The 17,957-nt window shown below is 41.5% G+C and overlaps 1 protein-coding gene across 1 annotated transcript in view; it reads right to left on the bottom strand.

Moving 5' to 3' along the window:
- LOC124282895 (dystonin-like) overlaps window positions 1-17,957 on the bottom strand; it is a 108,876-nt gene that overhangs the window by 75,993 nt on the left and 14,926 nt on the right. The window lies entirely within an intron of this gene.

Below are 17,957 nucleotides of genomic sequence, written 5' to 3'. Positions count from 1 at the left end.
AACTGTTATGTTACTTAAGGTACCTATAGCCACAACTGTTATGGGTACCAATAGCCTAACTGTTATGGTACCAATAGCCACAACTGTTATGCACTAAAGGTACCTATAGCCACAACTGTTATGTACTAAAGGTACCAATAGCCACAACTGTCATGTACTAAGGGTACCTATAGCCACAACTGTCATGTACTACTAGGGGTACCATAGCCACAACTGTCATGTACAACCTATAGTTACAACTGTCATGTACTAAGGGTACCAATAGCCACAACTGTTATGCACTAAATGGTACCAATAGCCACAACTGTTATGCACTAAGGGTACCTATAGCCACAACTGTTATGCACTAAAGGTACCAATAGCCACAACTGTTATGCATTAAAGGTACCTATAGCCACAACTGTTATGCACTAAAGGTACCATATAGCCACAACTGTTATGCACTAAAGGTACCAATAGCCACAACTGTTATGCACTAAAGGTACCAATAGCCACAACTGTTATGCACTAAAGGTACCAATAGCCACAACTGTTATGCACTAAAGGTACCAATAGCCACAACTGTTATGCACTAAGGTACCAATAGCCACAACTGTTATGCACTAAAGGTACCAATAGCCACAACTGTTAAGCACTAAAGGTACCAATAGCCACAACTGTTAAGTATTAAAGGTACCAATAGCCACAATTGTTATGCATTATAGTTACCAATAGCCACAACTGTTATGCACTAAAGGTACCAATAGCCACAACTGTTATGCACTAAAGGTACCAATAGCCACAACTGTTATGCATTAAAGGTACCAATAGCCACAATTGTTATGCATTAAAGGTACCAATAGCCACAACTCTTAAGCACTAAAGGTACCAATAGCCACAACTGTTATGCATTAAAGGTACCTATAGCCACAACTGTTATGCATTAAAGGTACCAATAGCCACAATTGTTATGCACTAAAGGTATCAATAGCCACAACTGTTAAGCACTAAAGGTACCAATAGCCACAACTGTTAAGTATTAAAGGTACCAATAGCCACAATTGTTATGCATTATAGTTACCAATAGCCACAACTGTTATGCACTAAAGGTACCAGTAGCCACTACTCTTAAGCACTAAAGGTACCAATAGCCACAACTGTTATGCATTAAAGGTACCAATAGCCACAATTGTATTCATTAAAGGTACCAATAGCCACAACAGTTATGCACTAAAGGTACCAATAGCCACCACTGTTATGCACTAAAGGTACCAATAGCCACAATTGTTATGCACTAAAGGTACTAATAGTCACCGCTGTTATGCACTAAAGGTACCAATAGCCACAACTGTTAAGCACTAAAGGTACCAATAGCCACAACTGTTATGCACTAAAGGTACCAATTGCCACAACTGCCATGTATCATCCCGAATCTGCCCCTTGCTGGGCCAACTAGTTGAACTTCTTTCCCATTTACAACCAAACCTCATTTGTTAACTCTATATGACATTATATTCTGACAGTAACTATCCGTGCGACGGTTTAATAGAAGGAAGCGTTTAAGTTAATAAAAGTATTTTCAACACGCGAAATTACAACGACTCTCCAGAAAAGTCGTGATGGTCAGCAATGGCATAGGGTTACACACTATAATTTTAGAATATTCAGTCGTGTTGTCGTCCTCCTCTTTCGTTGCTAAAAACAATAAAAAGCTGATCTGGTTTAGTTAAAAGAACGTTGTTTACAGTAGCAGAGGACTCCATTCTTTTTGTCTGTTGTACGCTTAAACTGAATTGGCACTCAACTGCAGTTCTGACGTCCTGTTTGATTAAGGGTCTTACTACGACATTGGGCGTCGGATTACGTCAGTTTACGACATCCCTGTATCAGTTGCGGTAACGAGGTATTTATGTTAAGCTCTTTCGAATAAACGTGTATGAAATTAGCCACGGCAAAATAAGAACATCAAACAGACATGGTACAGTAGTTTAAGAGACACAGTGTTTAGACTGTTTGAAGATGCTCGAGCCTGTCAACATTGAATGTAATGTCGCATAGTTGTGGCTTAACGTGAAAGACGACCTGGTTGTATTAGCGACATCCTCCAGATTAACAGGAAACATAAAAAGTATATTCAACAAGCTTGCGGAACAAGTTGTCACGTGTCAGTAGCTGTATCACTGTGACCCAACATCATCAACATCTACGTCAAAATGTCAACATGTTCAATAGCTTTTGTTATTGAATTGAACTATTTCCCCATATCAATATCACAAACACTTTCATTGTATTTCACATGAAGTGGAACCGTTGCCCATTTCGTTTCAATACAGGTTTTGTTAATGCGAACGCCTGTAGCACTTGCAGTTGAATTGAACACACATCTGTCTGAACGGATGTATTGGTTGATCGACCTTTCATCGAGACGTTTGATTGATGGGATGTCGGGCACCTTATGACCCTGACGATGCCTGGTATGTCAATATCAGTTACATTAAATGATTCACCCATTCAAATAGTAGTAGGATACTGGCACGCCGTATACTTGATATAATCATAAGTAGGTCAGGTGATATATACAGCAATAGACGCCACCTGTCGCCCTGTCATTTACACAGCAGGCCAAGTATGAACCTGGTATTCGATCATAAATGATGGAATCGATTTCAACGTTTTATATATTTCGTCATATGGACGTAACATCATATTGTAACGAAATATTCGAAACTTTGCTATCATTGTGATGATAATGTACAGCATGATGACATTTCCTTCGACGGGTTGTACACTATGAATTAGAACCAACGCATGCTTTGATCAACATGGTTTCAACGATACAACGGATACAAGACACATTTGATGAATACGGTGAGGGTGAGAGTGAGAGTGAAGAAGTGGGATTGAAGACAGACTGACTGACTGACTTAGGTTTTACGCCGCTTTAAGCAATATTCCAGCAACATCACGGCGGGGGACACCAGAAATGGGCTTCACACATTGTACCCATGTGGGGATTCGAGCCCGGGTCTTCGGCTAGACGAGCCAACACTTTAACCACTAGGCTACCCCGCCGCCCCCTGGGATTGAAGAGGGGATGAGGGTGACGGTGACGGTGGATTGAGAAGGGTAGGAGGCAGGCGAAACACAGCATGGGCCCTCCACTTACACCAAACTGACAGAACCGAAAACGGTTCTGCTCTGTGGCTTCACGTACAAGGCTACCCAACGTCTGAGTGAGATGCCATTACATCAAGACCTAGCCTGAGAGGCGATGGGGAAGCCTACAGTTAAAGTGTTCGCCCGCCACGCCTAAGGTCCAGGTTCGATTCTCTAATCGGCGTAGTGTCAAGCCAATTTCTTGTGCCCACGCCTTGATATTACTGGAATATTGTCAAAAGCCGCGTAATACAATTTTCTCTTACTGCACACGGCGAATATAGGAAGGGTAACCTTTTTGATAAAGGTAAATATGAAACGTCACGGCTAGAATAACCAGTCTCGGTTTTCCAAAGATTCTGTTCGGCGTAAAAGGGGGGGGGGGGGGAAGGTGTAAGTCGGAGATGACACCTGGCCTCATTCGGGCAGCTACAGCACTATACCCTTCAGCCTATCATGGTCACGGCGTGACATAAGTTTGTCACGAATTGCTTGTGTTTCCCACGTTATTCTTTCACATACGTCACGTACAAGTATATATCTACAAACATATTTTACATTTTTTACGTACTGCAAGTGACAATATCACGACACAGCCTCAAGAAAAGGTGTCTGATACCCGTGTTGATGTGACGTGAGGTAGTCTATAGCCACATCCCTGACCTCATCCTGCTACCTCCCAGCATGATATCACGGCTTGACCTCTCGTGACACGGGATTTCACCCGTGTCCTAAAATGGAATGTTTCAAGTCGGAATCTAGGTCAAGTTGCATGCTTGTAAGTGTAAAACCCCTGGTGACATGAAAATTGCAGGTTGTCGTCAAACGTCTGTCTGAGACCTGAACGTACACCCCTGGGTTGAAAACGTCGGGAGAGCGAAGGGAGGGCGGGGGACACGTAACTTGGTCTCAGGGGAACGACAGAGCTAGTTATAGGGTTTAGAAGTGCCGTAACTGCGTCTCACGTAACTGTATCGGATCAAGAGGCGTAGGCGAAGGTTATGACGTCTGTGAAATACAGCTTTTTTGTCAACACAGAGTGGTTAAGATATAGAGCACTACTTATCTGGTTTGACGGCGCGTGTTGATATGTGTTAGCTATAATGATCATATTTACCATGACAGTTTTGCAGGATTAAATTGTAATTCTTAGCGATATTTTCATTGTAACATCTTATTAACATCACAAAGTTGTACACAATATTTCGATAGATGTGTTTGGTTCTATACAACTTCGAATTTCAGTAATATTAACCAGTTTGTCGGCTTGATCTGAAGAAACGTCGAGGTGAGGTGAAATTGGGTTTAACGTCGTGCTTGAGAATATTTCGCTCATATGACGACGTGCATGCGTGTGTATGTGTATGTGCGGCTGCTTGTACTAGCCCAGACTTAAGCTGGTTTTATAGTGCTAGCCCACTGAGATATCATGAAGCATGAATACCCCTCTCAGACACAGCATACTGACTCCGAACCGACCAGTCCTTGTTGTACCCATTAATGCCGAGCGCCAGGCAGGGACCAACAAGTACCATATTTTAACGTCTTTTGGTATGACGCGGTCGGGGATCGAACCCGCGACCTTCCGCTCTCCGGGCGGACGCTCTAACCACTACACCACGGAGGCGGTCGAAGAAACGTTGAACATGATGCACCACGATGGTGAAAACTTACATGCACGATTATGGTGTTGATATACCAACGTTCATAATCAGCTCGATCAATATCAGATTCGAACCCCGATCTCACCAACCAAAGGACAGAACTCTTCAAAGCGAAATGCAGAGCCCTTGACCTTGGCCACGGGTGTCTCGCCTCTGTCCAGAGAGTGTCACCAGCTGTGGTTGGAAAAGAACGTGTCGGGACGTAAAGATAACAAGCGAGTCGCTGGACACCGAACATGGCCCCGACTGACCGCTACAGTCGCCACATGGTATTAACATAACCAGCCAACTGTGGTATGTCCGTCTGGGCTGGGGTCAAGAGTGTCCTGACACTCTGGACCTAGATGAGACAGGACGGCAGTGGACATTCTGAACAACTCACATTTCATGACTGCTTGGTGTTAGGTGATCGATCTGAGCATAGACACGCAGGCGAGGTGTTGTGAAACATGACCCCCAAATGATTTACTGGACTAAATTGACCATGAGTTCTTTGAAGGACTGAAGGAGCACATACAACCCCGCTGTAGGTATACTAGACAAAAGAATATAAAGAACACAAGTGGAAATTGTTTGCTGAATGCTGCCTGCCATGACAGATTAACTTCAAATGAAAACATCGGACGGTCCTTTAACTTTTCAGTAAAATTTGGGGTGTTTCTTAAACATATTTTGTGAAGCATAAAACAACAGGCGAGCAAGATTATGGTTGAGAGGCGGACATTGTATCCATGTGGACAATCGAACCCGGGTCTGAGGCGAGATGAGCGATCATATAGGATCCTATGACCGTTGCACTAACACATTTTTCAATCGGTTCGCGTTAGGACGTCAATTGATCTACATGGGACTATCACGCTGATTCTTCGTAAATTGATGAGTCAGCTGTTTGCAACGTTCTGATGACGTCATCACGACACACCTGCCAGCTGGCTTCGCTCCTGACGTTAGGCTTGCTGCACGTGGATGATAAATAACTGATAACGGTTCCGCACATTTTAATATTGAATAGCAGAAATAATTACAGCCGTGCTCTCCATGGCATAGGGCACGGCTGTCAGATACACTGGAATAACGTTGTTAAGGGCAACCGTAGGAAACGGAATGTTTCTGTCATGGAAAGCTACACAACAAATTTAACTTTTACCGTTATCTCAACTCTCCGTCATAACGGTTGATGATGTATCTGATAAGATAGGACGAGTGATTGTCGGTCTCTAAATCAATCGTCAGTTTAATAGGTCATGTCAAAGATACAGATGGATATAAATTTGGATACAGATACGAATATACATGGAAACTCCCTGGTGTACATAGCTCGATATTGACATCTCAATGTCCCCACCCCGACAGCAGCCCCCTCTTGTGACAGCTCCCCTGGGGGTGAGATAACAGGCACGTCATACCCCTCACACCCCTTGCCTCTGATAACCCACATATAGATAACGGTATATAGTAGGAAACAGGTGTGCAGGAGGTTGATGACAAGGAGATCAAAGAAAACAGCTGTGACTGGCGTCCGCTGGAAACCGTTTTTTAACATGATTAAACACACATCAGGTTTATTATATCGACTGTTAGTGAGTACAGATTTACGCTGCTCAAAGTAATAATCCAGCTTTATCACGGCAGGGGACAAAACTCGACTTCACGTACGCTACACACGAGGGGAATCGAACCCGTTTTTCGGTTTCCGAGCAAAAGCATTAACCACTAGACTACTTCAACGACATGAATATGTTACACATGATGGATCTGTGAAGCTGATTTGCTGAAAATCCGAACCTAAAAAGGACTAGAACGGCAACAAATATTTCTAACCTTGTCTGTGTTTGTCGAATGTATAATTCTCTGGACTTACGCAAACTACACAATAAACAACCAAACGCAATAACAAACATCAAAAGCGACATCCCCGATTTGGAAAGGTCTCCAGATCTGCGCTTAAAGATGGCTGTTTGCTTCAGATAACTCTACCACAATATCCCAAACACCAAACGACATTGACAGATTTATTAAAGACTAACCATTTAACGTGTCTAAACAATGAAACATAACAGTATTTCTTCATAAAGACCAAGCATTTCCCTTCTGGACAAGCCATTCAGGAAACGCGGGTTCGGATTCTGAAAGGTATTCTCGTTGATCACAATAACAACCAGGACCACTACCCACTGCTGGTTACCTGTCCCGTACACGCAATGTTAATAATCAATACATTGGTAGAAATGAGAGTCCCAGGTGACTGTAACAGGGACGTTACCCTGTGCTTAGGCCTCAGTCAATACATCGACCGTGCGTCTTAATCAAGGATTAACAAAGCCAGCCGGCACCTGTGTGTTCCTGAGCCAGTCCTTTCAAAAGTCCTTTCCGAAACAAAAGACGAAATATTAGAAACCATAAAATAGCATTACTTCTCAGGCGATGTCAATGTTCCCAGTAAATTGGCTGAAGCAGATTGTGGGATTCTGTGTGCGAACATTTTGGCAGGAATTGGGTCAAATTGGGTTAATATTTGTCCAGGATATGACAAATATTTATAAGGAGCGCCATCTGACTTTGACTGACTGGTAACAGCCTGACCTTCTCTGTAAAGCGCACTGTCGTACAACGGTTCTTTACAATGTCCATTATTGCCATAGAAGCTAACACGTGCTTATTCCTTCTACTGGTCCAAACCTTTGTAGTTGCCTCTGGAGAGAATTGCCCAACGAGTTGTGAAAATTTATGATAATTCGATCGGCTTATTTCTTACAAAGAACGCAATTATTCGTGAAAAGTCGTATTATTTCATCGCGCACTATATCCCTAAAGCAAAGTCATCATCAAAAGGTATTTACCAACAAAATCGATGGAAATAAAAATTTACGAGTGTTTCCAGCCATGGTTGACATCGACCACGGAAGTTGCTGAATACAAGAAATAATGAGTCTCATTCACAATGACGTCGCACACACGGACTGTGAATCTCAGCTGTAGTTCAACATTAGTCGTCAAAACATCCTGTTAGCATCGCGCCTTGCCGCAAGTTGGCCACACTGTTACATTTCCGGCTTGTCGTAAACTGTTAGTGCAAAATGGTGATAGATCGAATCTCATGGTTTCAATGATTCATGTCAATGGGCGCGGTTTACTTGTCTGAATCATGACACATATATTTATTACAGTATGATTCACACTGCCCACGGTGTAAGTACGACTACCAAATCAATATCTTCTCAAACCCGCTTCTTCTTGTCTACATGTGCAAACTGCATCGGTATCATTGTTGACATTCAACTGAGGTTCGGGATCTTATAACTCCAAAATCCTTTATTACGATTTGGCGCCATGACACCTGAAAAATACCTGCAATATTGAATCAAACAAACACACAGACGACCTTTGTTATGAGCAAATTCGATCCAATATCCTTGTTTGACACAAACAAATCATTTATGACCTGTTCCTACGAGATCTCGCGTGATTGTGTTGAATAATGAAGAAGAACTCTAGGCTTGGTCCAAAATCCGATGTCTTGCTATGGAGTTGTTTTTGTCTGCATTCATTTACTCTTCCTTCTGAGGGTCCGCGTCAGAATTGTTCCTTCCAAATATATTGTACCATCTCAGACAGAGCTATTTTAATTACCAATAGTACGCTATGTCCATTTTAAGGTGTCCATTAATTGCTGTTATTTGCCCTCAAGGCCCGATGGAATCGGTTTGAGTGACTGAGTGAGTTTAGTTTTACGCCGCTCTCAGCAATATCCCCGCTATATGGTGGCGGTCTGTAAATAATCGAGTCTGGGCCAGAATATCCAGTGATCAACAGCATGAGCATACGCAATTGGGATACGATGACGTGTGTCAACCAAGTCAGCGAGCCTGGAATCAGTTTGAGGAGACATTCGGACCAGTTCTGTTCCAGCGTAGACGTTTGACGTTTACTAAAGTACTTATGATTAGCAATATCTCACTCGTCCCTGAACACTACCCTAACGTGTCACCCCTACTGGATGATCTACAACTCACACAAGTGCCATAAACAAAGTGTAATTACTTCTGTAGAAGGTATCAGACTCCTCATCTTGAGACGTCATCAACGTCAACAGCAGCGTCAAACATTACAAGTCAACGGTAAACACAGACAGGCTTTAATATTTGGCCTCGTAGATAAAGACACATTTGCTTTTTACTTATTCAGCATAAATCATCTCTGCCAAGCAGACGCTGGTAAATATTGACCAGCAGGTTTAAAGAAAACCCAGTGCCAACATAGTCGGAATAGTTGGCAGGTCAGTGTAAATATTGACTTCAGGAAAACAGTATTTTTATAATTCGTGACGTTAAATGTTTAGAAGATATCTTGAACGAATAGCTTGATTATAATTAGATTACTTATACGAACAAAACACTGGGATGATATCGAGGTCATTACGTGTCTATTTCAACATCTTACATGCCGTTTATACCATTCGTTGACCTGATCATGTCGTTAACGTTTAATACGGTTATTCATAAACTGTTTTCTCGACAGAGATGAAAAGGGTTTATGTCGGGGATGTTTAAGAAAGTAGTCTGTATAAGCCTTTGATGTTTTCAATGACCACTGGCGACGTGACTTTATGGGTCTTCTCCTTCACAACTAATATCCTACTTGATTACAACTAACTTTCTGTCGAGTGTTTGGCCGTGACTCCTGATGAAGGCTACGTGGTCTTCTGATCTCCTTAACACGACGTTAAGTGTAATATAGCTGAGATCCTAGAGAATCTTCCCTAAACAACCTTGCAGGACGGATTACCTATAAACAACCATTAATTGTAGGATTCTAGTGCTGAATAACGTTGTACTGTATGATTCTACTGATGAATAACCGTGTACTTTATGATTGTATTGATGAACAGCGGTGCATTGTAGAGTTTGGAAACAATATTGTACTGTAGGATGACAGTGATAAACAACGCTGTATTGTTGCAGTTAAACAACGCTGTAAGTAATGGCAGTCTTGTACCGTTGGATTCTGGTGATTGTACTTATTACCAACGTTGTTCTGTGGGATTCTACTGATGTATAGTCTTGTACCATACGAGTATCGTCATCCTACAGACGAACAACGATGTTGTTGATTCTAACGATGCACCACAAAGTTGTAGTGTGGATTCTACTGATGAACAGTGGTATACTGTAGGATTCCAGCAATGCATAACGTTGTACTGTATATTCTAATGATGAGCAAAGATGTACTGTAGGATTCTACTGATATGCATCGGTATACTGTAGGATTCCAGCAATGCATAACGTTGTACTGTATATTCTAATGATGAGCAAAGATGTACTGTAGGATTCTACTGATATGCATCGGTATACTGTAGGATTCCAGCAATGCATAACGTTGTATTGTATATTCTAATGATGAGCAAAGATGTACTGTAGGATTCTACTGATATGCATCGGTATACTGTAGGATTCCAGCAATGCACAGTATTGTACTGTAGGATTCCAGTGATGCACAACTGTGTACTGTATGATTCTAGAGATGACCAATGATGTACTGCAGGAATCTACTGATACACAACTGTATACTGTACCATTCTGTTGTTGCAAAACGTTCTACTGTAGGATTCTACTGATAAAAAACAGTGTGCTGTAGGATTCCAGTAATGCATAAAGTTATACTACAGGATTCCACTGCTGAACACCACTGTATGGATGTATATATCACACCGTGTAGAACACAACATCCACAACACACATCTACTGCAGCACGACCCAGTAGCCATAATGAGAACTATTTATAAAGGATTGGAATAAAATCCAGCCATCGGGTTGGCATGCTGCTCATAAATCACGTGGTCTGGTCCTGCCCTTCCGGCACGTGACAGCATGTTGAACCAGTGCAGCATGTTGGTATCTCGTAAATCTCCGCCATTGCTCCCAGAAAACATGTCAACCTTTTAAGTACACTTGCTTGTTTTCCTATTTCCCCACAATATTCACAGGTAATGCAAAAATATCAATTACATGCTCTAGTCATTCATCATATCAGACGCATAAGTGTCCAATAAAACATGTGTTATGTGATTCTTGTCCATCAATGTCAATTTCGGCGCAGCGCTTGTCTTTAATAGTGAAACGTGTTGCACTGTCAATCATGATAAAATGACACAAGCTACACGGAAAACGTAGGGGTAAATACATATAAAATCTCAGACCGGGGTTTATTGACCGTAGTTTGAAAATATTAAAGTGATCCCTATCGTTACCATTTGAGAATGTAAATGAGTGAATTAATTAACCTCACCATACAAGTATGCCCCCCTCTCTAATTCCACATCGGCACACACGTGTACACGTTTTGTCAGTATTACGATGACCCTCTTTCATGAAAGCCAAATACAATGACAAAATAGCCCTAAAAGTTTTATTAGAAAACGCCACATAAATGACAAGCATAAATAGGTCAAGGTCATTCCAGGGTGAAATACTATTAAGGTCAAGGATGCCGTGAATAAGCCTAAATGAATGTTTAGCGACATAGCTCATTGAGTACCTTGTTCTGACTGACATTCATGCCAAACGTACGGCTATTAAGCTGCGGTTTTATGAACAAGAGCTTTTTTATGGACGAAAGGTGTGACTGGTGTCTTTAGCGCCTCTGCACTACACAATTAATCCTCAGCCAAACAAAACCACCGTGTGTCTTTTCCACCAGGACCCTCCTTGAAGAGACTCGTTACCAAGGCTTGACCTGACACTCTTGTTCCTTTTCAGCTTTAGCATTCCCCTCCCGCTTGTCTTCAGCTTTCCTTCTGGTCAGTGCACTGTCCACGAGATTGTCCAGTCACGAATACGACATGACAGTGTGAAAGCGATGGTTAAGTGTTGCCAAACAAGACGTGACACTTGCAGTGTTCTGTGGGTGTGTCCGAAATGACCTGTATGTAGGTAGTCTGGACATCGGTAATATTTTACACCAACCCTCCTTGTCAGTAACGATAGCATGGTAGGAAATTCAAATATAAGAAACATCGAGATATCTTGTATTTATAGTAGTTTTCTCCGAGTCCAGTTTCAAATACAGCAAACACTCTAAGCTTAAGGGACCTGTGTAACTGCTTCGAGTTATGTAAAATAAAATTCGAAACGACCGCAAAGTAAAGACTAAATGAAGAACAAACAGGGACCGAGCTTCGAGACAACCATAAGTTCAATACAGTGTTTGACTATATTTAAACACGCGAAACGGCATCAGATTTCTTCTTACATATCGTATCCTGTAACGGTCATGGGATGCAACTCCATAAAGCATAAGTTTAAGCATATCACCAGGACACTGAGATCTATTTAGGATACTGATAATAAATTAGTGAGTGAGTGAGTTGAGTTTTACGCCGCACTCAGCAATATTCCAGATATATGGCGGCGGTCTGTAAATAATCGAGTCTGGACCAGACAATCCAGTGACCAACAGCATCAGCATCGATCTTCGCAATTGGGAACCGATGACATGTGTCAACCAAGTCAGCGTGTCTGACCACCCGATCCCGTTAGTCGCCACTTACAAGCATGGGTTACTGAAGATCAATATTCTCACCCGGACCTTCACGGGTATGATCATAAATTAAACCTGTGCACATCGAGCACGTCACTGTTTATGATCTGAAGTCAACACTGTGGAGTATCTGACCAATTCCAGTATAGAGAAGGCTCATGTTACTCTCAGTTATATATATACAGACAGAGAGGGAGGCGTAAAATTCGAAGAGTGAAACTGGAAGTGGAATTGTACCAATATAGAGATAAGTAGTTAAGTAACTAATATGTAAGGCCAGTGGGCATAAAAAGCATCATCTCAATGAATGGATAGATGAATTCGATAACACCCCTTGACGCACGTTCATGGCAGCATAAAGTAGGGTAAACACGCTTCACGGTCACCAATGTTTAATTAATTTAGGCCGCCCTGCTACGAACAGATTCAGCAAGTCAATGTCAAAGTATGAAATAATAATGATTCCCTTAGCCTACAACAGCTCCGCTGAGCTATACACTGTTTTGTAAGCAGAATGTCGTGCTTGGCGTTAAGGAAATGACGTTATTTGCAGTCAATATTCTGCGGGGTTGATTAACGCTGTTCCCGTTTATCTGTTTTATAAATACTGACGGGATGCCATACAAACCCTATACCCACCATGGAGTGATAACTCGTCATAAGACAATACTCGAAAACAAAACGAGTGTATAGACCTAGACTTAAGATGCACACTGTTTGGGATGATGCGTTACTTAAATACCACAGGTCTGCGTCTATTTCTTTAGCCGCGCTAAACCAACATTTTATGCCATGAAGACCTGTTAAGTCAATCCTTGTAATATCCGGGCATCACAGCCGTCAAAGAAACACCAAATCGGAGAATCCAAAAAACAAAAAATATCAAAATACCTGTGGGTGAAAATATCAACACGCGAGGTTTTGCGAGAACTCAACACGATTTAGCAAAGTTTTACAATTGCAAGAAAAAGTTGGATAAACATTTCAGCGTGTTCTTGTGTTAATTCTGGGGAGAGATTCCAATGTTTCCACAACGGCACCACGTACCATTGTTTGCAGCCAGCCAATAGTCAGGACAAGCGGGTCTCTCAGAGAACTATCATAAACAGACTACACACACACAAACGGTAAATATGTATAATGGTTCCAGACATTAGGCAACCAGATCATGTTACGCCAATGCCAACACGCTCGTTACCAAATTATAGCGCCTAAAATAGACGGCATGGGTATCCATGACAACTGGTTTGAGTCTATCCGTGCAACACTGCCTTCCTTCAATGACATTGCTCAAACATTAATCAAACAATTCATTTGATCATTCGATGAGGACTAATTAAAGGTATTAGATAACTGTCTCCTGTATTCGGAATTCAATGGCTTTGACACTGGATTATGTTTGAACGTGTTCAACAATATCAAAATATCAATGGTAAACTGTATTTTATAAAATTTGAAAACAATATGGTTTGTTGTAAAGTAAAATTCAGATAGGGTTTACAGCCACGTCCCCCATTCGTGCCACCGCCTACTGACGTGGGCTGACTACAGAACCAACACCGTATATATTCTGTTGTACTCGTTCACCCAGTGTTTACATGTGAATAAACGCTGTGTACAGTGTACAGTCAAACCTCTGCCACGGTACAAAACAGATAGTTATCAGACCCTCCCACGACACACAAAAATTGCATGAAACTATTTCAATCCAAAACACTAGTCGTGCCTCGGCATGATTGGTAAGAAAGAGACATTAAAGATTTCCTTACAATGTTGTGTTGTATCGGGACTACGAAAACATCAAACGTGTTCGACACATCAGTAACAAGGAGACGTCAGCGCCAGGGCCCCATGTAAAGCTGAGCTGTTATGAAACTAAAGCTGAATGCAAGTCGAAGATTGCATGTGTGTGTTGTAGATATACAGTGACAGTGTTGACCTCCTTTCAGGACTCCACAATGGTACAAGGCCTACGGTGGTACCACTAGTTGTAGACTCAGAGTTCATTTACCCTTTCAAGATGATGAACAACGAATCTCCTCAACTTGTACATACATTTGACGGCTGTTGAGTGTACGGTGAGACAGTTTGCCCATGTATAACAGTTGAGCGACCTAATCGTGTGACATGTGTTAGTATGTTGTTTCATATATTCAGTGTGTTATGTGGAAGGGCATCAGCTGTGGTTATATCTTCATATCTAACATGTCTAATGGATTAAACATTGGTTTCTCTTCCAGTCAGGTGAGAGTGAGTGAGTGAGTGAGTTTAGTTTTACGCCGAATTTAGCAATATTCCAACAATATTACTGCGTGGCACACCAGAAATGGGTTTCACACATTGTACCCATTTGGGGAATCGAACCCGGGTCTTCGGCGTGACGAGAGGACGCTTTAACCACTAGGCTACCCCACTGCCCCCAGTCAGGTGCACACGCACACAGTGATGACACCGGGAGTTTTGGAAAAGGATAACCGTGTCCTGTGCTATCTGCCACCCACATAATCTGGATAAAATAATAACTTTGGCATGCTTGTTTGTAGCTTAGCAACGATGTTAGATTAGGTATTAATGTGTGGCAATATAAAACAGTTGCTATGGTGACAATGCGTATAACTGACTGGGTCAGCGTGCTCCAGTCGAAATGCAGAAAGGTATCAGTGTTAGATAAAAGTATCGGTACTATGGGTTCAAGGATATCCGTGATTTCATGCCTTCCTAATACAATGTATACTCAAGTCATATATCGGCGAAGTACCAAACCCGCTGCTCTAAACTATAGTCTTTGTACATATCACTACTCTGTAATGAACACTCTGAAATAACATGCAATAGTCCAGCTATATAACAGAGCTACAGATAACTTTTGGGGCATTGAGTTATGTACTCGCTTGTGTTCATCTCAATTGGGTATTCTAATTTTCCTTTGAGTAACGTAATAAACTGTACCCACCTCACTGAAACTCAACTGGGTATTTTGCCATTTTCCATTAATTGTACAAAAATATAATAAAGTTTAAATATTGGTTTAAGTGTTTGTTATTTATATTTGATATTTAATATGAGAAACGATAAGAAAGAAGTTGCCAAGTTCATGTGTTGAAATAGTACCTCTCAGTATACCTCAGTTATTTCATCTATCCACCGGTACACTAAGCTAAGATTTGACTTTTGTGTGTACGCATATAAGATCAAATTTATTGAGTATTTACAAAAATTCAAGCGTACTTGTACGCGATAGACATAATAGGAATTGACTTTTCACATAAATATTTGCGTAATTTACGCAGATATTCAGCTTATCATTTCGAAACATTTTGTTTGGGGCTTCAGACATTAGGAACATGCGACATCACCAATATTCTGACACCGACACCATTCCACAGTGAGGACGCAGCGAAACCCTTTCAGGAATGGTGTTGATGACTGGTCCCGAAAGTCCCCGTGTCACTTGAGGTAAACTATTGACATACCCTTTTGTCATCATCCCCACATCAAAGAGCCGCAGCCTCAAACAACGCAGCCATCAAAGGACCCAGGTAAATATACTATGACATTTGAGAAAGGTGGAACCTGTACACTGAGAAACGATGAGCAAGTCGGACAGGTGACTTCGTCGTTTTTTGTTGACAATACCTGTCAATGTGTTAGTTGATGTATGTTGACAAATACGTCTTCCTATACATTCACTATTAACACGGACTCAGGAATCGATAAAATGTCTGTAATTAAGGCTTCTCATAATAATGATTATCATCATTTTGAGTTAAGAAAGGAGCAGTAATTGCCATACGGCTATCCTTGGTGGTATTCACAGACCTTTGAACCATGCAATAAAACTAGCTCCATAGAAATAACTTAAGAAACCTCTATTTGCCATGACATACGAAGCGTTGTGTATGTCAGTGATCCATACAAACGAAATTATGTTGTACCTTGAGATCAAATCTGGATCGTGCCATCTGACTTTTAATGGCCTGAGGTTTGACTACAGAAGTCAAAGGACACCATGCATGGTGTGCATGAATGAAATCAACTGACGTCTTCATCTTGAGCTCAAACACGTGGATGTAACGTCGGGCTAATACAACCAAAGAATGTTTACTGTCAACTCTATGTGTCTGAGCTATGGATCTGCTTCTTTGTGAATGAGGTTCAAAGCGGGTCTAAGCACCCACCCAAATCGTCATTCACTTGATGAGATGAAGACATGGTTGTTGAATGTCATCGTCTTTGTGAGAGCCATAACTGAGTGTGTTGACTTTACGCTGACATTAAGATACACATTCCAATACCATGACCTGTCTGCCAATAGGTTCAAAGGGTTCAAACACGCTCAGGCGTATCAAATCGCTATAATGGCCCTAGACAGCAAACTGCTACTTCAAGCCTGATATACAAATTAACCTACAAACATCAGGTGATATCAGCAGGAGATTCATCGTCCCGGATGCTGGTTTTGAATTTCAAAATTCATAAATTCAACAAAATTCTTTCTTAGAATATGATCTTCATGAAAAGTACACTAACGCAGGGCGTATTTGATAACTGTCATTTGTATGTCATTCACACCCGTTAAAGTTAAAATAAATTAATTATTGGTCTTCAGCAACCCATGTTTGTCGTAAGGGTTGACGTATAGGACCGAGCGGTCAGGCTCAAGCAACCCATAGGACCGAGTCATCAGGCTCAAACAACCCATGCTTGTCGTAAGGGTTGACGTATAGGACCGAGTGGTCAGGCGCACTGATTTGGTCAGTGTTCGTCATCGTGTTCCATTTCCGTGAAAGGATCTCATGATACCAATCACTGGATTGCCTGGTCCAGACTCGACTCCTAACACACTGTCGTCATGTAGCTGGAATATTGCTGAGTGAGGCTTTAATCAACAGATAAACATTTACTTCCTCCGTTCCATGAAATGATTGTATTGTATACACACGTGAGTGTATTTGATAACGGTAAACTTATAACGGTAGACATAAATCAATACACAATAACGCAGCTAACGTAGGCTTGATACATGTAGACAACGATGTACATCCAGACAATCATATGCATGCTGTGTAGGGATACGAGTTGTGTCATATATATATGCAATGTGTTATGACTCACAGACTGAACAAACACTGCATATATTGATTGACTAGTCCAGTAAACCTGGTGATATAAACATGGTGGCTGCTTATCTGGGTGAACGACATCGGATCTCCATTTATAGGCAGCCAGTGCAGCAAAGATATACACATGACCACACACAGGGGATCATCCAATAGTACAACCGAACACCCATACCAGAATGGTATTGTTAGTGTGTTTATTTTCATGGAAAATAATAATGATAACGATGATGATGATGATAACGATGACGATGATGATGATGATGATGATGATGATTGATCACACACTTGTCACAGGTCTGTATCGATTCCACGACTGAATGGTATTGTCAGTGATTTATTTATCATCATCATCACCATCATCATCATCATCATCATCATCATCACTGTCATCATTACACCTATTAAGGCCTGGACAGAGACACCTGGCCAGTCCGATGACACCACATGCACGTCAGTTATTAATTGAACTAACGTTTGCAATTATTGATAATAACGACGT

This window comes from Haliotis rubra, unplaced genomic scaffold (assembly GCF_003918875.1).
Source record: "Haliotis rubra isolate DU_JTF1 unplaced genomic scaffold, ASM391887v1 Scf306, whole genome shotgun sequence".
Taxonomy (NCBI): domain Eukaryota; kingdom Metazoa; phylum Mollusca; class Gastropoda; order Lepetellida; family Haliotidae; genus Haliotis; species Haliotis rubra.
This window is presented reverse-complemented; position numbering and strand designations above follow the sequence as displayed.